The sequence below is a fragment of the Lissotriton helveticus genome, chromosome 1_1 (assembly GCF_964261635.1).
Source record: "Lissotriton helveticus chromosome 1_1, aLisHel1.1, whole genome shotgun sequence".
Taxonomy (NCBI): domain Eukaryota; kingdom Metazoa; phylum Chordata; class Amphibia; order Caudata; family Salamandridae; genus Lissotriton; species Lissotriton helveticus.
Window position 1 is genome coordinate 2136934859 of NC_136057.1, and position 24960 is coordinate 2136959818.

General features: G+C 48.8%; 1 protein-coding gene across 7 annotated transcripts in view; it reads left to right on the forward strand.

Moving 5' to 3' along the window:
• The window catches only part of BRDT (bromodomain testis associated), a 2808714-nt gene that overhangs the window by 2140780 nt on the left and 642974 nt on the right, over positions 1-24960 (forward strand). The gene's annotated exons all lie outside the window — the stretch shown is intronic.

A 24960-nucleotide genomic window follows, 5' to 3' on the forward strand; every position in this document is an offset into this window, starting at 1 on the left:
AAACAATGGATTTGGGCCCAGATCTTTTGACTGGGGTGAATGTGTGACATTGATCCACATTCTGTCCATCATTGTTGTGTTTGCAGTAACCGCTCTAAGTGTACTGGGGATGCTCAGACGTGAGTCCCAGGCACTCCACACCACTGGAAGCAAGCTAGCCGGGCTGATGAGAGGTGTTACCTCGAAACCGGGCCGGTCCTCGGATGCTTGTTTCCGTTCTGGGAAGGACATGGCTTTTGTAGTTCGGACTGGACTGTTCCCATGGGGCACAGGGTCAGCGCTGATTTGCATATCGCCATTGTCTAATCCAGGGTGGTGTGGAGTGGAAAAACGATGGATTTGGGCCCAGATCTTTTGACTGGGGTGAATGTGTGACATTGATCAACATTCTGTCCATCATTGTTGTGTTTGCGGGTTGGACCAGCCGCCATTGAACCAATCGTGAATCATGAGTAGACGAGTCGCTAAGTAGTAGAGATAGAGGTTCGTCATTCCGAGACCGATATCAAAAGTTGAGATTCGGCATTGGGCCAGGGCCAGCCTGGATCTTCGACCCCCCCCCAAAGGAATTTCGTGGCTATGCCATCCATCTCCCGGAAGCAAGATCTAGCAAAGGAGATGTGTGTGTTTGCAGCATGTACAAAAAACGGGGGAGGATCATCATTTTGTATAGGGCGAACCTACCCAAAGGGTTCAGTGGCAGCGTGCGCCACTTAAGGAGGTCGGCGCTGATCCGCTTAACCAGCGGGGTGACGTTGAGCTCCCATGCAAGGTCAGGGAGAAAGGAGATCCAAATCCCCAAGTACTTGAAACACAGCCGCCGAAGTGGAATCGACGACTGCCAATCAAAGCACTTGCGTGAAAGATGTAAGGGGACAAGGACAGACTTGGACGGGTTAAGCCGCAGGCCAGATGTTTGTTCAAAAATGGCCAGTGCCCGAAGACAGCGAGGTCCCGAGCGAGCAGGGTCAGCCAAAAACAGCAGCACGTCGTCCGTGTATAACGCAATCTTATCCTCTTCCGCTAGGCCGGGCCATCTCCACCCAGTCAGAGTGGTCGCTGCGGACAAGGCAAGCAAACGGCTCCATAGCTAGAGCAAAAAGGATCAGGAAAAGAGGGCAGCCCTGCCGCGTACCCCGTCCAATGGGGAAGAGGTGGGACACCGCGCCATTAACAAGGACCTGCGCCTGGGGGCGGCGATATTGTAACTGCACCAGATTGCGGAAAGGAGTGCCAAAGCCCATCTGGTCCAACACCGCGTCCAAGTAGCTCCAGTCGACAGAGTCTAAAGCCTTCTCAAAGTCAATAAGGAGAAGGGACAAGTAGGGAGTCAGCAGGTGTCGATTCACAAGGGCAAGGTGAAGGCGTCGGATACAGTGTCTAGTCCCGCGGAGAGGCATAAAGCCGCATTGGTCAGGGTGTACAAGATGAGTTAAATGCGGGCGTATGCGATTGGCGAGTACGGAAGCAAAGATCTTGAGCTCCGTATTGATAAGTGAAATGGGACTGTAATCCGAGCAGCGCTGCGAGGGGGGCTGGGACTTAGGGATCACTACAATGGTAGCGAGGTCAGTCTCCGGCCGAAATGAGCCGCACTCCGCCGCCTCCTTGTACATGGCTACTAGAGGGGAAAGCAGGGAGTCGCGATAGGACGAATAAAACTCCAGGGGGATTCCGTCCGGCCCAGGAGTCTTACCAGCTGCCAAGCGCGAAATAGCATAAGACACCTCCTCCGGGGTGAGCGGGAGATCCAACGCAGCTGCGTCAGTTACGCTAATGCACGGAAGAGGGATTTCCTCCCGTTGGAGGAGGTCTGAGAGTGAAAGGCCAGGTGGCCGCACAGAGTATAGTGTAGCGTAGTAAGAGGCTAGGCATTGGGCCACTGCCACCGGCGCACGGTGGAGCGTTCCGTCTATGTCCGCCATTTCAGGTATGATACGGTTGGCCATGGTGTAAGTGGCGAGGTGATGGAGGAGCTTCCCATTTTTGTCTCTCCAGCCATATACTCGAGCTACAGACGAACGCCAAAGAAGCTTTGCAGCTTCCGGGGAGGTCTGCCGAATCTCATCTAGCAGGAACGCCAGCCTCCGCTCTTGGACTTCAGATCTATCCCCGGGGTCCAGCGCCTCAATCAGAGTGGCCTGTGCTTCCAGTTGTGTTAGCTGGGAATCTCGTGCCTCGCGGGCGAGTTTCAGCTGGCCCTTGGCGAACCCCCTAATAGTGGCCTTAGCGGCCTCCCACAGGGTGCGAGAGGAGGACACAGAGCCCTGGTTAGTGGCAAAGTAGGCACCAAGTTCAGCACCAATGCTGTCCTTGAACTCCTCATCTTGGAGGAACCAAGCATTGAGTCGCCAGAGCGGCCGGGAGGATGAGGGAAGGGCCCCTACATGAAGTAGCACTGGGGAATGGTCCGACAGGCCCCTCGGTAGGATAGAGATCGCCTGGAGCGCTCGGCAGTCCTGAACCGGCAGGAGAGCATAGGCGTGCATGAGTGTGGTGAGAGGCAGAAGTGTGGGTGTAGTGCCTAGCAGTCGGGTGTCACAGTCTCCAGTCGTCCCCAAGACCCAAACTGGCCGCCCATGAAGAGAGGAGATTGGATTGAACAGTCCTGGAGGTAGAGGGAGAGGACTCCATGTCAAGTCCCGGATCCATAATGGCATTAAAGTCGCCCCTCACCACAGTCAGTCCTAGGGGCAAAGCCGCGATCAGCGGGGTAAGTCCACGTAGTCTAGGAGCCAGCAGAGCAGAAGGGGAGTAGACAGACAGAAGGTTAAGTGGGCGATCCCCAAGGGTTCCTTTCAAAAGAATAAAGCAAGCCTGAGGGTCGTGTGTCACCTTACTCACCACTAGGAGAAGAGCACGACGTGCCAGAATGGCCACCCCTCTGGGACCCCCTACAAAACCCAGAATGCCCGACAGCGCTGTAACCATAGCGGGCGAGGAAGGGGCAGTGTTGGCCTTGCAAATGGGTTTCTTGAAGCATGAGGATGTCCACCGCCTGACGCTGGGCGTATTTCAGGACGGCTGCAAGCTTGATCTTGTCCAGGAGGCCGTTAACATTCCAGGACATTAGGTGGAGTGATGAGAGCGCGTTAGAATCGCCGGGGAGGAGGAGACCATGGGGGGGGGTTGGGCCGCAGAACGGCTCAGCTGGAGTAGTGGAGGTGTGGTAACGCCCAGTGCCCGTGGATAGGGAAGCGTAGCAGTGTGCGGAGAGTGTTCACCCCAATGTAACGAAGCAAAGGTGGTGCAGAAAACAGCACCAAAAAACAAAACGAGCAGGAGCTCCAATCCCTCCCATCCCCCCACCCCACACTTCAGGAACGGAAGCACCTGTCGCACGAACAGTAACGGGGAACTGAAACACCAAGCTAAAAACGCTTGGAAACGATGTAAACCGTGGAGGACCCCTCCTCATAGTAGGATGTCCATGCCCTATACCATCCGTGAACAGTTAGCAACCCAGTGGAATAATGTCTCAATCTCAGTCGCTAGTCTCAACCAACCCCAACCGGGAGTCCCAGACGTCATGCGAAAGGCCAACATCACTGTGATGTAATCAGGCCGGCTCGGTGAGCAGCGTCTGGCTGCGAGAAAGATCGGTGTCTGGAAGGTCTATCAAGGACGATCGAGGCAAAGCCAAACTGAGGTCGGTGCGGCCCAAGGAGCCAGAGCCCCGCCTGGTCGGGGAGGCCTCCCCGGAGGGCCCAGGCACGCGTCCCTGCGAGGGGCCCGTTGGAGAAGCAGAGTGCGCGTGTCGCTGGCCCCTGCGCCTCCCAGAGCGCCTGCGGCACGGGCAAAGAGACGAAGCATCCAGCCAAGCGCCACCGGTGACAGCGGGTGGAGCATGATCCTGAGCAGGCATCAGTAGCGGGCGTTCCTCTGTTGCCCATGTCCATGCCTCCTCTGGAGTCTCAAAGAAGATGGATTTGTCCTGAAATAGCACTCGCAGCCGCGCAGGGAAGAGGAGCCTTTATTGAATGTTAAGCGAGTGAAGCTTCTGCTTGACCTCCCCAAAGGAGCGACGTTGAGCTTGCACCTCCCGGGTGTAATCAGGGAAGACCATGATCGTCAGGTTCTCATGTCTGAGCGGCTGCTTCTTCCGGGATTCCGCCAGGATAGCATCTCTGTCCCGGTAGTTGAGTATCTGCAGGATAATTGGTCGCGGCAGAGCACCCGGCTGCGGCCGGGGGCAAGTGATCTGTGCGCCCTTTCGATCGTGAACCAGGGGGAGAGCGCTACGTCGGGCATCCATGAGCGTATCCAGCGCTCCACAAAGTCCGCTGCCCGACCCTGTTCCACTCTCTCCGTAAACCCAACCAGGCGAAGGTTGTTGCGACTGGCGCGGTTTTCTGCATCCTCAGCCTGCCGGTGAAGTTCCTGCGTTGGGGACCGGAGCTGAGTCACCTGGGCCTTGAGTTGCTGAACATCGTCCTCTACAGCCGACACTCCGGACTCCGCCTCCTTAATCCGAGCGTTGGCGTTTCGAAGGTCTTGCCTGATCAGTGTGATGTCGACAAGGACCTCTGCAATCTTGCCCTCGACCGAGGACTGCGACGTCTGGATCGCCTGGAAAATTACAGAGAGGTCTGGCGCAGCAGGGGCACCCGCGCCAGCAGGACCACCAGTAGCCCCGGGATCAGTGGTGGTGAACCGGTCCATTCTGGTTTGAGTAGCTGGGGTCTTGGGTATTTTGTCTCGGACCATGATGACCTCCAGGCAGTCTGGGAAGAGGGCAACGGTTCCCCGGGAGCAGCCCGGCCGGCCAGGAGAAAAGGAAAGGGGATGGAAGAGAAAGACCCGGAGCGCAATCAACTCGCGCTGCCCCATGCTAATCCAAACCTACTCCGCGGGGCTTCAATGGGCCTCAAGACAGCTCCTGGGTCGTCGGACCACCAAGGATGGAGGCTAGGGGAGGGGCGAACCGGCCCGGGGCCCGCAGCGCGGGAGGCGAAGGCCAACTCCAAAGGTCGAAGCAGGGCGTCGCGGCCCCAGACGACAGGATCCAGTGATGGGGCCCGCGATCAGGACCGCCCGAGCCGTGCGTACGATGCAGAGTGCCAGACAGCCCCCTCAGCCCAGGACCCCCGCGCCAAGCAGGAGTAGGGGACCAGGAGAGTAGGCCCGGCCAGCGCCGCCCCCTCCCCCCGCATAGGAGAGAGCAGAGCCCCCGCTGTGAAACCCAAGCACCACTGCCCGAGGCGGCAGTCGAGGAACCATCGACCCTCCGAGGCTCCAAGGGTGGAGGGGGGGAGGGGAAGAGGCCCTGGACAAGCCCAAGGCTCTGCGCCCCAGTCCCTCCTGCCGCCCGATCGTCGGCCGACCTCCCCCACGGCCTTGTGCACACCTCCTCGCCTCTCAAGCGCAGGTGCAGCGCAGTCCAACACAGTCCAGGCCTCCAGGAGCTCCAGGCACCGCCAACGCCACCTCCGCAGCGCAGCTTCACAGGTTGCCAACAGGATCGCCGTCTGCTGCTTCCCGCGCCAGCCTCCATCGATAGTCAGACCCGCCCCAGACTCGTAGTAGCCCACAGAAGCAAGGCGGTGGCCCCCACAGCAGGAAGGCTAGACTGCCAGTTCGTCGGGGGAGGGGGGGAGGGAGTGAGGACAATGCAGCCCCCCAGCCGAACCTGAGGTGGCTCCAATCAGGCCTGGGCTCCCGAAGGCAGGGGGAGCCCGAGAAAGCAGGTCCCCCGCAGCACCAGCCGCACCAGGACTGGCCCGTAGACACAAGGGCGCAACTGAACAATCCCCCGCAGCCTGGTGGGGCAACGGAGACAAAGGGGCGGTGCCCCTAGTGCGCACAGTGAGTGCTGAGCCGTCAAGGTTATCATAACATGTGAGCCTGGTTATCAGCATGTCCGTGTAACACATTCTAGACACAACATTTTGGCAGCTGCAACCCAAGTAAGATTCTGGCGCCTTTATCATAGCACACTTGCCATGATTTCACACACTTGGAAGATTCCAGGGATGCAGAGAGCCTTGCTGATCCAGATGTAATTTACACTTACTGAGCGGAAAGGTAATGGGGTCCCCCAAAACAAGCCCACAAGACCATATTTAGTTTGTAATACATAGATCCTATATAGGGAGGGTGTTAAAACTAGGCGCTATATAACCTGTTTGCACTATCGTAATATGATTCCTCCTTTTGTTTTTATGCAATTCCAACCATGCTGACCATATTATTCTTAGATCATATGTCTGCTTATGTTGACTAAAATACTGCGCATGAGATCACGTCGTTAAAATAAATATTTTAACCTTATCGACAAGGGAGGCGGGATTGTCATTTAAGATCGTAAGGACTATGACAATGAGATCAACAAACAGGAATGGAGGTTCCCCTATTTGCATAGAAAAGAGGGAAAAACAAAAAAGACCATCTGGTTAGATCCTCAACTGGACCAAATAGACACAAAACTAACACACTTGAATCCTCATGGGGCCTGCCTGAGATCAAAGGCCATTACAAATGCGGTAACTGCGTGACATGCCCCTTCACAGCAAACACACACAAATTTGAACATGAAAACTGGAAACATACGTTTAATTTTTTCTCAAATTGCAACTCCCGAAATGTGATCATCTGCATATGGTGTCGGTGCGACCTCCCATATATTGGCCAAACCCAACAACCCATCAAAGCACGCATTGGGCAACACCGTAGCAGAATTAGACGCTCGGTGGAAAATGCCTCCCTGGTCTCCCATTTCAAAGAAAAGAACCATTCAGCAGAAGAGATCAGATGGCAAGTTGTTGACATTGCCATAGTACCTGAAAGAGGGGGTGACATTGCACACATTCTACAGAGACGTGAATGTCACTGGATTGAAAGAATTGATTCTATCAATCGGGGTTTGAACACCACTGAGGAATGGCGGGGTTTTGTAGCAACACTGAATCAATAACTTGAGAACTGAATATACAGTGTTATTGTAATATATCAGGGAATAGTTACTAATTGGATCTATCCACTATGATATAGACTACTGTGAAATAGGAATAAGAACAGAAATGCATCATGAATGTGTGATTAATATCTATGCTATACCATAATGTATGCCACTTATTTATGAACTCTTGCATAGACCACTTATGTACAGATAATTGTCACATCCGAATGTTGCGACGAAATACAATTGTATGGAAATCCGGTATATGTATCTATGTTATACAGAGTGCAATATTATCACATACTCCCATTTTGCAATAATAATAATTTTTTACAGACTATTGGTAGATCACGCCCTGGATGTGATTCCCTTTGTATTAGAATTATCTGGATCCACCATGTATGTACTAATGCATCCAACTCCTAACAAGCATTGGAAATGCAATAGGTCTCGCGTTAGAAAAGTTGGAGCTATTGGTTTTGTAAATGACAATTTGTTTTTTATGTGTTGGTCTTGAAAATAGCAAAATTAATAGCTTTGTCATTTACAATGCCAATACTTTTAACTTTTTCAAATGTGACACCTATTGCATTTGTAATGCAACATGTTTTGTATGTACGTGACGTACAGGAGGAAAAACTCAAGCAACCCCAGGTGGGTGACTAGGAACCAACTGGCTACCAAAGGCCTGAAAGAAGACATGGCAGAGGTACACATGACTGGATAAATAGGTCAGAGACTTGCAGTTTAGCAGCCTCGAGTTTCAAGTCTAATGAACGCATGGCGTTCAGCTCTGTGCTTAATGAATGCGTGTCGCTGACGCAAGTAAGACGCCCAATCTTTAGTAGATTTATTTTTTACAATGGCAGCACGAATAGCTTGTAAGGTATCACCTTACAATAATACAGAGGTGTTTGGCAGAAAAGTAATTTATTCAATTAAATAAAATTTGCTACTGCGCAACGCCATGTTTAACAACATCAGGCCATCTTCTAGGCCGCGTCCAAACAGCAGCCTCCTGCTTTGCGCCTAATGATCGCATGGCCTTTAATATATCCTAAGAAAATAAATGTTAAAATGCTTGTTACATATGGCACTGTAGAATCACGTATTTTTTTTTTTTTATAAATTTCTTTTTATTAAACAAGAAACAATGAAACAAACATAACAATTGCATTGGGAATACATGGGCATTATCACTGCGGTGCTCGGAGCAGAGGTCGTCTTGCAAACAGGATATAAAACAGAATAGAAAAAATGTGGAATCAAGGGGAACCCAGAGTGTCCAAATCAGTTTGCCTGGCTGGGGGAACACAAATATCTCCCCGGTACACATTCCACGGCCCCCATATCTTTATCCACTTTTCAGGGCAGCCCCTCGCGACATACACAGCACGCTTTCTGAACATGCACCAGTCCAAGTCTTGGGCCCACTTGGCGCGTTGCGGCGATTGAGTGGCTCCCCATAGTTGTGCAATATTGCGCTTGGCAATCATACTGTCGTAATTTGGCAGTAACTAGATTAGCATTTAGCCCAGCTACACGAACTTTCGTGTATAACTTGACCAAACTTGCGGGGGCCATTTTGTATTTTCCTGGCTTCCATTTTGTATGAACATGCGGCCTTGTGGTCAGCATGCCCTTTTGTCCTTTCTTTATACCAATGACCATTCAACTTGCCCAGCAACAGGCTATTTTTAGCACTGGTCAAGCTCACGCATGCGTACTCGTACATTTAGATTAGTGATGGTCACCTCTCAGGAATGTTCTCCAAAACTGACCAGTGATACTAGACTCCTCCCACACGTTGGCTGTGTTCCAAAAATGCCCTTATATGTACCTAAACTGTTTAAGGTATACCGCCTACCCTTTTTATTGCTGTAAAACTGTATAAAAGAGGTCGCGCACCGATGTTCGGTGTGATACTTCTTACATTACCGAAGGGTGCTGTAGGAATGTACCACCACCCCATGGGGTCCTAATAAACTTGTCTTTTGCATTTCCAGTTTCCGTGCCAACTTCTATTCTATGGTGTTCGAGAGTTTTTTGCAGAGTATGTAGACCTGACGAAACCCAATACCACAAATTGGCGACCACGAAGGGACTCTTCGGCGACTCGGATGCCCGAAGGAGAGGTCGTGACGAAGTATTGGAAACTCCATGGACGCGTACGCTGCCCCTGAGTGACCCGAGTCTTGGCACCCACGGTGTTTCTTCCTTTCCTTCTGACCCGACCTTCCAGGTGGCGCCGGTCCTCGACTGAGATCCTGATCGGTTGGGTTGTCGTGCAGTGCCCGTTTGGCTGATTCGATTAAGGAACTTGGCAGTTGGAACCTGGTCGTTTGAGAATATTTGGTAAGCTTGTGATTGGTAAGGTAGTCTATTGACACTGACTGTGGCTTTTTGATTTGTTTGAGTTAGCTAACATTTGGACCTATGATTTGAGTTATATGTGGAGTGCACCTCATATAGACAGACATGTAGAGATATTTCTCTGACTTTGTATTTGTTTGAACGGCACACCGTGTGTAAAACATATTTAAGTGCCATTTTATGTAATATCGTGTTTTCACGATATTTTGACATGCCTGTGCTCCGCACACTTCGAGGAATGTGATGTCTTGGAAATGGTACCAGTTATCGATTAAATGAATCCCAGCCGGCTCCCCCAGAGGGGACACCTAATCGTGAAATGTACATTAAATTTGGCCTTCCTCCCATAATGTATAGTACGTTGTAGCATAAATATACAAAAACTGATCGTGAGTTGCAATGGCCACTACATGGGTCGTTTGATTTGCGAAAGGTTCAATATGTGGAGCAGTGTTTGTTTCATCGCCGGTCTTGACAGGATATGTTTGATTGTGTGCGTATGTGGGAGAAAGCGGTGCGTGAACGAATGAAGGGTGAACAAGCCTTGGCGGACAAGGAGCAGTGAAAGGCTGCTCGTGACAAAGCTTTACAGTTGCAGGAAAAAGAATTGCAGGAACAGAAAGAGAGGGAGACTCGAGAACGTAATTTGCAGGCTAATGGTGAGTTTCCTATTCGACGTCCTCTTTATCCTGTCCTTACTAATGAATTAAATGATTTTGCATTGCTAGATCGCTGCCCGCCTCCGTATGTTTTGCCTACAGCCCCGGATGAGGACTCGGATGAGGATGATCAGAGAGATGCTCGTACCAGGCTAAGTGCTGATCGAACCGCGGAATTACGCGGGTTTGCTCGTAAACTTAATATTAATACTATGACTGTTTCAGAGATTGATGATCTTATGCGTAATCGGTCTGAAAAAGAACGATTGTATTTTCTGGATCATTTTGGAGACGAAGTAGTTGAAAGGTTTAGAAAATACTCACCTGAGTTAGAACCTAAGGATATATCAGTGGGTCGTGATAATTTATGTAAAGGTACTTTTGTCCTTGCAGATGCGGATGTGAGTTCTTTCAGCGTTTGGTTCAGCTACGGGATGAAGCGTCACGACTACGGGCGTTGAAAAAGGCATCGGGTTCGTCTGCGTCTGGAGCGGCGGAAGTATCCAAACAGTGTCCTATCTTTGAAACAGATAAGAGTGCTACAGTTCATGTTATGCCTATGCGAGAAGCTGCACCTTTGTATGTTCCTCCTAAAGGGCACGGCACAGATGATGATAGGATGTCTAAAGATGCGAAGGGATATTTTATGTATAATTGGGTTTATACGCCTTGGAATAGAACAGATGTTATGGCGCTTAAGAATGCTTTGCCTGACCCCCGCAAAAATCCAGCAGCTTTCTATGAAGGTGTGGAAGGTGCTCTTTCTTCGTGTGTTATGACATTAGTTGATATTGATCTTTTCTTTGGGTTGATACTGCCTCCTGATATGTGGAGGGCGATTCGTAAGTTTGATGATCGAGCGGTTTTGGGTGCAGATTGGAAGGACTTAGTTCGAGCTGATTTAGATAGGGAACCTGCTGTAAGCCATGCCGATTGATTTTGGACCTCCCGGAGGCTATTTTGAATAAATTAAAAACGCTTGTTCCCCCTAAGAAAATTGATTGGACAATGTTGACTTCTTTTCACGTTTCGAGGAAGCGTTTCACGATTACAGTGGTCAATTATTAACAGAGGATACGGGCAGGCATTTGTTCGTTGATAAGTATGTGGCTAATCTCCTACCGGAGATTGCAAAACGTTTAAAGACTAGTGAAAGTTCATGGACCCTGCTTCTTTATTGACTATGGCTCAGTATTATGAACGGCAGAAATTGGAGGCTAAGGAAAGTAGTGATAAGAAAGCGAAGGATTTAAAGACGAAGGTGATGTTGGCTCAGGTTTACGTGACGCAGTCGAGAGGGAATGATAGGGGTAGACGTGGATCGTACGGTACGTCTTCTGCCCATTCCGATATTTCTGAGGATCAGTGTGCATACTGTAAACAGTTTGGACATTGGGCTTCAGATTGTCCGGTGCTTCGAGAACAGCGTAATCAGCGTGGTCGAGGGAGTGGAAGGTCACGGAATAGTTATTCAGGGTCGAGGGGTGGATCGAATGATCGCGGTAGGTTTGAAGCAAGGGGTCGTGGTCAGGCTGATCATAATACTTTTGATCGACGGAATCAATATCAGATAGCTGAGGGTGAGTCTTTCGAGTCACAGGATAATAATTATGCATAGGATCGCGTAGGATGGGGTGTGGAATGGGTTGAGGTACCAGTTGATCAAAGGGGTACATATATATCAGCACGTTTTGGGTTCTACTGATCAGTTTCTGGTCGATACAGGAGCTACTCGTAGTGCTCTGTCCAAACACTTGGTTCCAAGGGCTCCCCTGTCTGGCGAAACGATTACATCAATAGGGTTCGATGGAACACCTTCTCTTAGCCCATTGTCTCAACCCCTTACATTTCACATTGATAAATTTACTGCCCCATGCCCGTTTTTGTTATCTCCAAACACGCCAGATAATATTGTGGGACTTGATATGCTTAAACATTTTCGAGCAACTATACGCTGTGCCCCTGAAGGGGTACGGGTTATTTTGAATGAGAACTACCCAGAGGTTGAGAGATTGTGCCTCATGCAGGAGGCCGATGCGTTAGCTTCTCTTCAAAGCACTTTATGTGCCACCTCCGATACTGATGTGGGTCAAATGATTATTCCTCCCGTACGTATTACTGTAAAGGAGGGAGTTTCTTTGCCCCGCGTACCACAGTATAAAATATCCAGAGAAGGTGAAATTGCTTTGACACATATCGTAAATGACTTGATTGAGGCAGGGGTGGTGGAGGAAGTCCCCTATAATGTTTGTAACAGCCCAATTCTTCCGATCCTCAAGAAAGACACAGACACTAAGATCTATCGTTTCATTATTGATTTGAGGGAAATTAATAAGATAGTGGTACCCCAGTATCCGGTGGTGTCTGACATTACCACCTTACTTACCTTGATTCCACCTACATCCACTACATTCACTGTTATTGACTTGAAGAATGCTTTCTTCTCGATTCCCATTCATCCTGATAGTCGATATTTGTTCGGCTTCACATTAAATAACAAATCATATAGATTTTGTCGAGTTCCTCAAGGTTACACAGAAAGCCCTAGCATTTATAGCCAGGCATTACAAAGACAGCTTGATTCTTTTAACTTACAGTCTGGGGTGGCTCTTATTCAATATGTTGATGACATTTTACTTGCAGCAGATACACAGGAACAATGTGAGGAGAGTACTCTCTCCCTACTTTCTTTCCTTGCCAAGAATAATCACAAGGTCTCGAGGAAGAAGTTGCAATATTGTAGACCAAAGGTGACCTACCTCGGTCATCTTTTGTCTTAGGAGGGGCGCGCATTGACATCAGATCGAATTCATGCGATTTTAGATACACCAGTCCCTTGCACTCAGAAAGATGTTCGTGCTTTCATAGGTTTGACGTCCTTTTGTAGACAGTGGATACTAGGATTTTCGCACATTATAAAACCCTTGTTAGCGTTGTTGTCCAAAACTACACCAATTCCCCTTGAATGGACAGATGAATGTCAGAATGCTTTTGAACAATTGAGACAAGCCCTTTGTTCTGCACCAGTGTTGGGTACACCAGATTATACAAAGATCTTTACATTATATGTACACGATGAAGAATGGGTGCGCATTGTCAGTCCTAGTGCAGACACACGGAGACAAACAGAGACCTTGTGCGTACTTCTCAGCAGTACTCGACCCTGTGGCTCGAGGATTGCCTGGGTGCTTTCGAGCAGTTGCAGCAACAGCTGTGGCCATACGACAGAGTGAGGGGATAGTTTTGTCACACAAATTGTTGGTGTTAGTTCCCCATGCGGTAGATGCTTTATTGAACCAAACAAAAACGCAGCATCTAACTAGCGCTCGTTTAACAGGATACGAGTTAACGCTGTTGGCACCACATATTACACTGAAGAGGTGCGCCACTTTGAACCCTGCTACTTTATTGCCATATCCTGTTGCTGAGACCCAGAAGGAAGAACATCATGATTGTGTTTTTCTGACCGAAGAACAAACAAAGGGTCGTATCGATTTACAGGATACGCCATTTCCAGATGTAGACGGGGAACTGTGGGTTGATGGATCGTGCTTAAAGCTGCCAGATGGTACGACTTCCGCAGCCTATGCGATCACGACACTTAAGACAGTGGTAGAAACAGCACGAATACTGCAGAAATCGGCCCAAGCAGCTGAATTGATAGCCTTAACGAAAGCATGTGAGTTAAGTGCTGGATTATGTGTGAATATCTACACTGATAGTCGTTACGCTTTTGGAGTAGTGCACGATGTTGGCCTACTCTGGAAGGAACAAGGGTTCCTGACCTCACATGGAGTGCATATTATGCATGGAGAACTAGTACGTGATCTCCTGAATGCACTATTATGTCCAAAGAAAGTGGCGATAGTGAAATGTAGTGCGCATAAGAAGGTGACAGACAAAATCGGACAAGGAAACGCTTTTGCAGATCGTATAACGAGAGAGACTGCTATGTTACTAAATGTCTCTCCTATGTATGTGATAAAATCACAGGCTGAGCAAGGGCATGATGCTAGAGAGGAAATATTGGATATACAAAAATCAGCATCTGAAGCAGAACTTGCAACCTGGGCAACAGAGGGAGTGTTGGATGATGAGGTTTGTTGGCGTAGCAAAAGATATGGAGAGATGGAAATTGCCTGCCGCTTATTTGCAAGCAATGGTTCAAATGACACATGGGCTGGCACATGTTGGAGCTCTCGCAATTACTAAATTGCTTACACGAGTTTGGGAGCATCCTGAGATTGCCAGCACGGCTAAGAGAGTAGTGCAGACCTGTCTGATATGCTTACAGTACAATCCTGCAAAAGGTACTTCTACTCCTAAAGGAGGGTTCGTTCCACCTACTGCACCATTTGAAGTACTACAGATGGATTACATCCAGCTTGAGCGTTGTAATAACTTGAAGTATGTCTTAGTGGTGGTGTGTGCCTTCAGTAAATGGATCGAGGCCTACCCCACGAAGGATAATACTGCGTTGACAACAGCTAAGGTGTTACTCAAGGAGTACTTCCCACGCTATGGTGTTTGTAAATTTTTGTGGAATGATAATGGTCCTCATTTTGTTGGGAAAATAGTGGAGTATGTCCTGAAAGGATTGGGAATTAAACAAAAATTCCACGCTGTGTTTCACACGCAGTCAGCAGGTCTGGTAGTGAGATATAATGCAACTCTGAAGCTGAAGCTAGCAAAGATCGTGGCATCTACGTCTTTGAAATGGCCGGACGCTTTGCCTTTGGCATTACTGTCTATTAGATCAGTACCACATTCCCGATCTGGCCTCACACCTTATGAAGTGGTGTTTGGAAGGCCTATGAATATATGGGGAGTCCCTAAGCCTCGTTTAATACATGATGTGCCTTGTATAATGATGAACGATTATTTGGCACGATTAACAAATGATTTACTTTCTATTCATCAACCGGTTCGAGAAGCTCTCCTCGACAATTCCATTGGAGAGGCTCATGATCTCCGTCCTGGGGATCATGTTATGATTCGAGCGTTCGAGAGATCCAGCAGTTTGGAGCCAAGGTGGCGTGGCCCTGAACAAGTGTTGCTGGCAACTCGGACGGCTGTGCGAGTCACGAATAAGAAGCGGTGGGTACATTCCACTCACTGTCGTCGTGTCTCTCCGGACCTGGTGAATCCTGCAGTGCTGTCTGATTATCGAGACATCTTGGATGCAGAGAAGAGCCCAGCTACTACGCCTCACGAGTCGGAGGGAGCCTTCCCGGACCACACTGTTTCTGGTGGAGCGAAGTATAACCTACGTACAAGGAAGTATTTTTTTTTTTTTTTGTGAGACTGGTTGAGTTACCGTTCTGAGGTTTGCGAAAACGGAAGCCGAGAATATCAAGGGGGGGGGATCAGTTCTGTCCAGTGTAGCGACACCCGTCTTGAATCTCGGAGAAGAAACCAGCGGCTACCTCAGATCTCAGCACTCATTTTTATTTTTTAGCTTTGTTTTGAAACGTTTGTTCTTTACATTATGGCACCTACGACAATGAGAAACAGAAGAATTCTTGGTGCAGTGCTTTTTGTTGCGACTATAGTGGTAATAGCATTAATAGCTTGGGTCGTAGAACGATTGCTTCCTGCTCGAGAATACTTACTGCCTACCACTCCAATCCCATCTGAACATTTCCATTTTACTCTGCCTTAACATGAAGAGAGACATAGACAGACTTACTTAAATAACAGTTTCATTCAAATTCTACATCATACCCATAATATGACGAACACTTCGAACTGTTGGGTATGTGGAATGTTGCCTGGACATCAGAAGAAAGGAGGAACTCCACTTATTCCTCTTCCGTTCTCTCATAATGGTTCCTGTAATGCTTGGTACACTCTTCTTTTTACCTTGAGATGGCCAACAAAAGGTGGACTACTTTTTCGATTAAATAAAGTTTGTTATAATGATAGAGATGGTTACCTGCAGGCAGAAGGAACTAAGTTTGAATGGGAAGAATATCGACCGGACAATGTATCTACACCTCGTATTTTCACTAATCAAAGAATTACAAATATGTCTAGTTTACATGTCATTACAGTCATTGATACCAAAGCTGATTTGTGTGTAAGAAATAAAGGTACAATTCCGGTAGGGAAGAGCGAATGTAATACTACTCTCACATTTGATACACCAAGTGGTATTGCCTTTGTAGCCTCACGAAATACTTATTTTATTTGTGGAAATAAGGGATACCACCCTCTCCCCATTGGGTGGTTAGGAACTTGTTACATTTCTTTTGTACTACCCCCTGTATTTATTGCCCCGCCTATGTACCATAATGATTTTGTATTATATCATGATTTTATCTTAAATAGGGTTAAGAGAACGTTAGAGATTGAAAATGTAGACCAAACTGACACCTCTTTACAGCAATATGTAGATTTTAATTTAGGCCTGTTTTCCTTTGTTGGTGCTGCCCTAAATAGTAGGAAAATAAGACGGCTAACACGTGTTGTGGAAGCTGTTGCTAATGAAACTGCTTCTGACTTGGGGAACTTGACTGAGGAACTCCAAATTACCAGAATTGTAAAGCTTCAGGACAGAATGGTTTTAGATGTAGTATTAGCTGATCGTGGGGGTGCATGCCGCATTATCGGTAGTAGTTGTTGTGTGTACGTCCCAGATCATTCGCCTTCTGTGTATGATGCCATTTCTAAGTTGCACAAAATTGCTGCTGAAATTCATCCCGAAAATGGTACATGGACTTTCTCTAATTGGTTCTGGACTCTGCTTAGTACCTGGGGTTGGAAACTATTAACGATCCTATGTATGATTATTGGAATACTCTTCTTCCTTTGTTTATGTATTCAATGTGGCTCTACCTTATGTTCTGTATGTATTACAGCCTGCATTCCGTCCAAACGAGTTATTGCCAAAAAAGAGCAAATAATTAGCAAAGAAATAGGGAATATAATGATGATTAATATTAACGATGAATATCCAGATTACTTCCATTATGAGGTAGCTTCAGCTAAATGCTAAAATGGCCGTCTGTCGTAATTTGGCAGTAACTAGATTAGCATTTAGACCAGCTACACGAACTTTTGTGTATAACTTGACCAAACTTGCGGGGGCCATTTTGTATTTTCCTGGCTTCCATTTTGTATGAACATGCGGCCTTGTGGTCAGCATGCCCTTTTGTCCTTTCTTTATACCAATGACCATTCAACTTGCCCAGCAACAGGCTATTTTTAGCACTAGTCAAGCTCACACATGCGTACTCGTACATTTAGATTAGTGATGGTCACCTCTCAGGAATGTTCTCCAAAACTGACCAGTGATACTAGACTCCTCCCACACGTTGGCTGTGTTCCAAAAATGCCCTTATATGTACCTAAACTGTTCAAGGTATACCGCCTACCCTTTTTATTGCTGTAAAACTGTATAAAAGAGGTTGCGCACCGATGTTCGGTGTGATACTTCTTGCATTACCGAAGGGTGCTGTAGGAATGTACCACCACCCCATGGGGTCCTAATAAACTTGTCTTTTGCATTTCCAGTTTCCGTGCCAACTTCTATTCTATGGTGTTCGAGAGTTTTTTGCAGAGTATGTAGACCTGACGAAACCCAATACCACAATACAGGCCAGCTTAACCCATTGCTTTAAATATTGATTAAGATCCCTGGGCTCCCAAACATTCAAGAGACATCTGCGCGCCTCCAATCTCACCTCACAACCCAGAACATCTCGCAGAGTCTCATGTATGGTGCGCCAATAGGTTTGAACTCTATCACAGTGCCACAGTATGTGAAAAAAAGTCGCAATATCTCCACAGCCTCTCTTGCATTCCCCATTTGTACTCCATCCCATCCTCACCAGCCCCGGACCAGTAACATAAGACCTATGTAGAATCTTCAATTGTACCAGGCGCAACCTCATCTGTATCGTTACCACCTTGGGGGAAGACACAGCCTCAACCCAGTCCTCATCATCCAACTCTAATCGATCGGCTACCCACGCCTCCCTGATAGACCCCAGCGGGTCTTCGATGTGATTGACCAACTTTCGGTAAATCAAGGAGATGGTTTTTTCGGGTAGATGACCATCCAATACACGATCTTCAAGGGGGGAGGCCTCGGGGAGGGTGTCTCCCGGTAAGACATGAGATAGAAGGGCATGCCTGACCTGCAGGTAGCGGAAGTGCTCTTTGTTATGAAGGTGGTGACTCTGCTGAAGTGCCTCGAAGGTCAGTAATTCCCCCCTCCCCCAGACATCCTTTATCTGACCAATTCCAATCAACTCCCACTTGTCAAAGCCCTTGGTGGTCCACAGATTGCCCAATTTGGCGGAGCTAAAGAGAGGGGTCGCGAGAGTCAATCTCCCTTCCCATCCCAGATTCTTATTAGCCGCATGCCAAACCCTTACTGCGTGAGAGGTGGGACCCGCAAGAGAAAACCACCCTGCCGATTATATAGGGCCCGAAGGAAATCTCCCCCGGGGGACTGACTACGATCCATAGTATATCCAGGGTCTCCAGGCAGGCCGTAAACTATCTGATTAATAGCTGCCAACAGGGAAGCCCAATAATATTTCCTCAAATCGGGGAGCCCAATACCACCATCATACCAGGCCAAGGTGAGTTTGGTATAGGCAATGCAGGGTCTACCATCCCAGAGGAGCAGCCTCTGGAGCGCCTCAACCTCCTTGAAATTCTTAGCAGGCACTGGGTCCATAGCATTTTGGAGAACGTATAAAAAGCGCGGAAGAGCCAACATTTTAAAGAGTACCGCTCTGCCCAAAAGTGACAAGGGCAACGCCCTCAAATGCTCAACATCAGCACGCAGTCTAACCAACGGCGGTAGCAAATTCTCAACATACCTGGTCTTGGCGTCCAAAGCAATGTAGATTCCCAGATAGACAAAACCTTTAGTAGCAATTTGGAGAGGGCAGTTCTGCGGGACCACCGGCGGATCCCCGGATAGTACCAACAATACGGACTTAGCCCAATTAATAGCAAAGCCAGAGAACTCACCAAACACTCAGAGAATGTCTTGAAAAACATCGAGCGAGGACCTAGGTGAGGTGAGATAGAGAAGCACATCATCAGCATAAAGAGAGATCTTATCTTCCCAATCAGGGGACCACCGCAGCCCACGCACTGTCCTGTCCCATCTAATCCAAGCCGCCAAGGGCTCCAGCGCCAACGCAAACAGAAGGGGCAACAGTGGACACCCCTGTCGCGTCCCCCTCTCCAATTCAAAGTCACCGGATTGACAATTATTCACAACCACGCGAGCCAAAGGGGCGGTATAAAGCAAACGCACCCATCCGATAAACTCGGGCCCAAAGCCCAGCTTCTCCAACACAGCGAAGAGATATGACCATTCAATCCGGTCAAAGGCCATGGTGGCATCAAGAGACACCAGCACGGCAGGTTGTAGCAATTCACGGGCCTTACCCAAAACGCCATGCAAACGTCGAAGATTGAGTGCGGTGCTACGACGTGGCATTAAGCCCGACTGATCCGGGTGCACCAAGGTGGAAATCACCTTGACCAACCTGATCGCCAGTAATTTGGCCAATATCTTGGGCTCTGCATTAAGCAAGGAGATGGGTCTATAGGAAGAGGGGGAGGCACGGGGCTTACCTGGCTTGTGAATCACAATAATATTAGCAATACGCTGATCATAGGGGAGGACACCGACCTCCTTACTTTTAACAAACATGGCTATAAGATGCGGCGCGATTTTATGAGCATTCAATTTATAGAGCTCAATGGGAATACCATTGGGGCCTGTCGCCTTCCCTGAGTTGATGCTCCTAATAGCTGTAATAACGGAATCCATATATTTCCGGTCATCATTGGACAACTTAGGCATAATAATATCTCTAATCATCTCAGCATGTTCAGAGCTGTTATGTGCATCCGACGAAGAATAGACATCTTTATAGTAACAACCGAAGGAGTCCGCGATCAACTGAGGGTCTGTTCGAGGCTCAGGACCAGCACCGTCAAGCTCAGGGACTAACCGAGAAGCGCGATCTTCTCGCTCCAGCCACGCTATAAGCTTACCAGCCCTATCACCATGCTCATAGATCCTACTCTGGACCTCATTATGTTGCGTTACAGCCGACTCCCTAGACAGCCCGTGATGTTCATCTTGTTTGAGGAGTAGCTGATGCCGATTCTCAGCAGTCGCATCACTGGCGACTCGTTCTTCCAAGCAGACAATCTCAGCCTCAGCCGCATTGATTTCCGCCAAACATCTTTTTCTTACCCGCGATGAGAGACAACGCCTCTCCACGCAAGACCACTTTATAGGCCTCCCACAATGTCTGGGCCGAATCCACCGTTCCCTGATTATGCTTAAAGTAGCGTTCAGAAGCCCCACACAGTTCTTTCTTAATAACTGGGTCTCGAAGATGCCAGGCATTGATGGGTGCAATTCTACCTACCATAGGCTGTCCCATCTCCAATCGAACCCAAACTGGGGAATGATCGGGGATACCCCTACCCAGATGGCGTGCCTCCCTAACTATGTCGGCCATAGCAGCGGGCAATAGGATGTATTTAAGCCGTGACATAGAGCCATGTGCCGCCGAGAGATGCGTATAGCTCCTGAGCACAGGATTCAAAAGGCGCCAAACATCAACCAGACCCAAAGAGTCCAAGAACTCAAAAAGCCACTGACGCGCCGGAGGAAGCGATCTCGGCGGGACACGGTCTAAGCTGCCATCCAGAACAGTATTAAAATCACCACCCATGACCAGGAGACCAAGTGGGAGCGAGAGGAAGACATTAGCGAGATCTTTAAAAGTGTCAGATTGGAGGGCCGGGGGAACATAAACAGAAAGGAAAGTAACAGCTTTACCCCCGATCCTCCCGGACACTCCCACATATCTGCCCCGCTGGTCCAACCAAGTAGCCTGCAACTCAAACGGAAAGGCCCTCTTCACCAAGATCCCAACTCCCCTAGAGCCTGTCGTGAACCCTGCATGTGCGATCAATTTATAACCCCCTCTATGAAGGGCCATACAGCGATTGCCCACAAGATGAGTCTCCTGCAGAAGTACCACATCCGGCGAGTGACGCCTGATAAACTGACTGACCATGCCCCTTTTAATTTTGTCCCCCAGGCCATTCATGTTCCAACTCAGTACCCGAATCCCCGATCCCTGATTGGAACAAGACATTCACCCCCCTCCCGTCAACACCCAATCCAATTCAAACCGAAACCAAGCAACAGCAAACAACCCTCCTCCCACACTTGGAAATCCTCCCCCCACCCTGCACCCCTGCATCAGGACAACGCCCCAACCCCAACTCGCAGTGTGCCTGTCGCCCCGCCCAACAATGGTTACTAAAAGTAGGAAGAGGAGGCGCCTGCCGCGCAGCCCCTGACCCATCCCCCAGAAGAATCGTCCCAAAGAACAAGCTTTTTATTCCAAATCAGTACAGTTACACGATAATAAAAGGCCATAACCCCCCCCCCCCCCACGATCAAAAACCAAGCAAGCGCTTAAGACAGGAGTCTCTCATTATGGGCCCTGCCGACCATCCTCAGTGTCCTGTCGCTGTTCTCCAGTGTCATCAGGGCTAACAGTGTCCAACCAGTCCGATGCCATCACCGCATTATCAAAAAAACAAGTCCGCTCATTCGCTTCGACTCGTAGCTTAGCAGGATATAGCATAAGAGTACCTAATACCTTTAAAAATGGTCACTCACGCACTGGTCACCAGCCGACTAGACTACGGTAACACCCTTTACGCCGGAACCACAGCCAAAACACAGAAAAAACTCCAACGCATCCAAAACGCCTCAGCCAGAATCATTTTGGACATCCCTGTGCAAGCTCACATTTCCGACCACCTGAAAGACCTCCATTGGCTCCCGGTCAACAAAAGAATAACGTTCCGTCTCCTCACCCACGCACACAAAGCCCTTTACGACTTAGGACCAGAATGCCTCAACACGCGACTATCCTTCTACACCCCCTCCCGCCAACTACGATCGTCCAATCAAGCCCTCGCCACAATTCCACGCATCCATAGATCCACCATGGGGGGAAGATCCTTCTCCTACTTAGCGGCCAAAACATGGAATTCTCTCCCCACCCACCTCCGCCTCACACAAAACCACCTCTCCTTCAGAAAACAACTAAAAACTTGGATATTCGATAAGTAAAGCTCCCCCTTCCCCCAAGCGCCTTGAGACCCTCTGGGTGAGTAGTGCGCTATACAAATTTTGGAACTTGAACTTTATCTCTCAACCTCCGCTTGACTTGGAGGAAACTCTGACGCATCCTCTGTACAGCTTGCGTAAAGTCCGGAAAGAAGGACACGGTAACATTCTCATACCGTAGCGGGCCGTCCGTTCGCGAGGCCTGTAAAATGGCATCACGGTCCCGAAAGTTCAGAACCCTCGCAATCATGGGCCTAGCTGGCGCCCCCACTTTTGGCGGCCCGCCCGGCACTCTATGCGCCCTTTCCACCGTGAAAAACTTGCTGAGTCCCTTAGGCTTCAGGTGGTTAAGGATCAGGTCTTAAACGAAAAGATCAGGCGTGCGCATTTCCGGGTACACGCAAAATGCGAACGTTGTTGCGCCGATTACGACCCTCATAATCATCAAGCAGCCGTCTGGTCTCCTCCCGTGCCGCTTGTAAGGCCCGGACCTCTCTCTGGAGCTCAGCGGTGTCATTTACCAGGCTCGATGTTTTGATGTCGAGGGATTTCACTTTTTTGCTAGTTTTAGCGTGGTCTGTATGCAGAAGGTTAACGTCGATCCTAACCGAGTCTAATCTAGTCACCATAGATGTCTCAATTCTGGTGACGACCTCCATTATATCTTGCAATGAAGGCTCGGAGCCGACACTCGGGGAGGTGGTCTCGGTTGCAGGAAGTTGTCTCTGGTCGCAAGGAGATCCCTTAGGGAGCGTATATCTGTCCAGTTTATTGGACTGGACCGATCTCTGGACTCTGCCACCCCTGGTGGAGGGTTTCTCGGATTCCGATCTCGCCGCCATGGAGGGTGATAAAAGAGGACTCAAGCGAACCAGTCGATTGTCATACTAGTTCACACCTCCGACAGTACTTCACACCTCTCCAACGCTCCAAGAACCGAACCAAAGGGCGGCTGATTCGTGCAGGGAAAGCCACCTAGAAGCGCCCAGCAATTAGAGGTGGGCCCTAGGGATGGTTCCAAGAGGGGGCACCACTTCCGGTAGACACTGCCGCTGTTGCCGCATTAGGTCCCGGCCACATCCGAGACCAGAGTCCGCTGCCCAGGCGACGGAGAGGCCCAAAACTTCGGACGACGTTTTGGGGGGGTAGATGTACGCCTTTCGAGCCGCAATTTCACCAGGGCGCAGCAATACTATTCCCCCATCGAACACGGTCTTCGGGTATCAGGATATGTGGCAGGATAGACGAACGGTGGAACGGGTCTTACGGAGCTACACGATCACGCGGCCATCTTGGTCCCGTGCTAGGCTCCTCCTGAGAATCACGTATTTTAATGCAGAAGGAATAGAACAAAAATCTGAAAGTATGGCGCCAATAAGACGGCTGCTCACGGATGACCACTATGGTAGTGGACAAAAAATAATTGACATGACATGTCTCTGACGAGCACACAAGAGCACACAAGAGCGCCATGAAGCAGTTTGCTCACATGTTGCATTACAGAGAACCGATCTAACTGGGGTCGACACCATGTTGGGAAGAGAGAAAGTTTTCAGTCTTGGTCTTACTTTTGACAGCCTCATATATTTGATACCTTCATGCATTTTGCTCCTTCCATCTCAACCGAACCTCTAGCGCTTGGAGGTGCCCTTTATCTGGCATAAAGCACTGCACAGATCACCCGCATAACACAACGACAGTCTTGGATTGCTTCCGTTCTAAATTAAGATATCTTGGGGTCAACACTAGCAGAAAAGTAAGTCGATCTCAGGCGCGATCTTAGCATGTCAGAACGAGAAGTAGTCGACAGTAGCTGAAGAGAAAAAAAGATTGAGACTGAGGAGTGGGGGTGATGAGAGATGTGGAGAGGGGGCTGTGGGGTGTGTAAGTGAAGGGCTGAAAGGGAGGACCCAGAAGGGAAAGAAAAAAGTGCCGAAGTGAGGAGAGTAAAGAAAGGGGCGGGGGGAGGCGACGGAGAGCCACTGGTTGAAAGAACAAGAAAAACAAGTTAAACAAGTCGGGCGGCACAACAGGGGCAGGAAAAAAAACGGGCCGCGAAATGAAAGTAAAAAACGCGGCCGCGAAATGAAAGCCTTTGATGCAGCAAGGGGCGGAGCGGATACCTTTGAAGAGCTGCTGGAGGCACCAAGCTGGGGAACAGATGGCTGGCTTTGATGTGCACGCGCTTTTTATGTCAATGCGCTTGCGCATTGAGCTTGCTTTTCACGGGCACTGCATGAAATCGCCAGTTTGGTTAAGCTCTGGATAAGCCCCTATATTCTCGCAAGCTCAATGCGCAAGCCCATTGACAGGCGAGACCTAAAAAGCAGGAATACAGAGTAGATCCCCCTACAAACACGCAGCCGTGTCATACAACACAAGCGCATGTACACCGGCTGGGCCTATGACTTAGACCCTCCATAAGGAATTTTACACTAGCTTGCATTACCTCAACCACAAACGTAGTGAGAATTCACATCCCAAACTTTGATCCGATAACAAACTGTTCCGCCACTGCAACTACATGGGGTCCCTTCAGTCAGTATTAAAATTCACTTGTAGATGGATTGTTATAATACACGCGTGCAGACCTGACCAACTACTTCATCGTGGCCTTAGTAAAGGTTGGAAGTCTTTCTTCTTCTTCTATTTTATAACATACTAATTTAATTTATTTTTATTTAACCGCATGCGTGCGGCCGCTATTTTGGCGCTGTGCGGCATTTAAAAAAAAGCTGCGTTACATGACGAGCTGAGCTCGTCATGAGCATGCGAGCGGCGCAACTCATGACGAGCTCAGCTCGTCATGAGCACGGAAGGGGTTAATACATTTTTTAAGCATAAGCTCAAAATGCACATATTCGGCGCTCAAATAAAGAGAATTCTTGAAC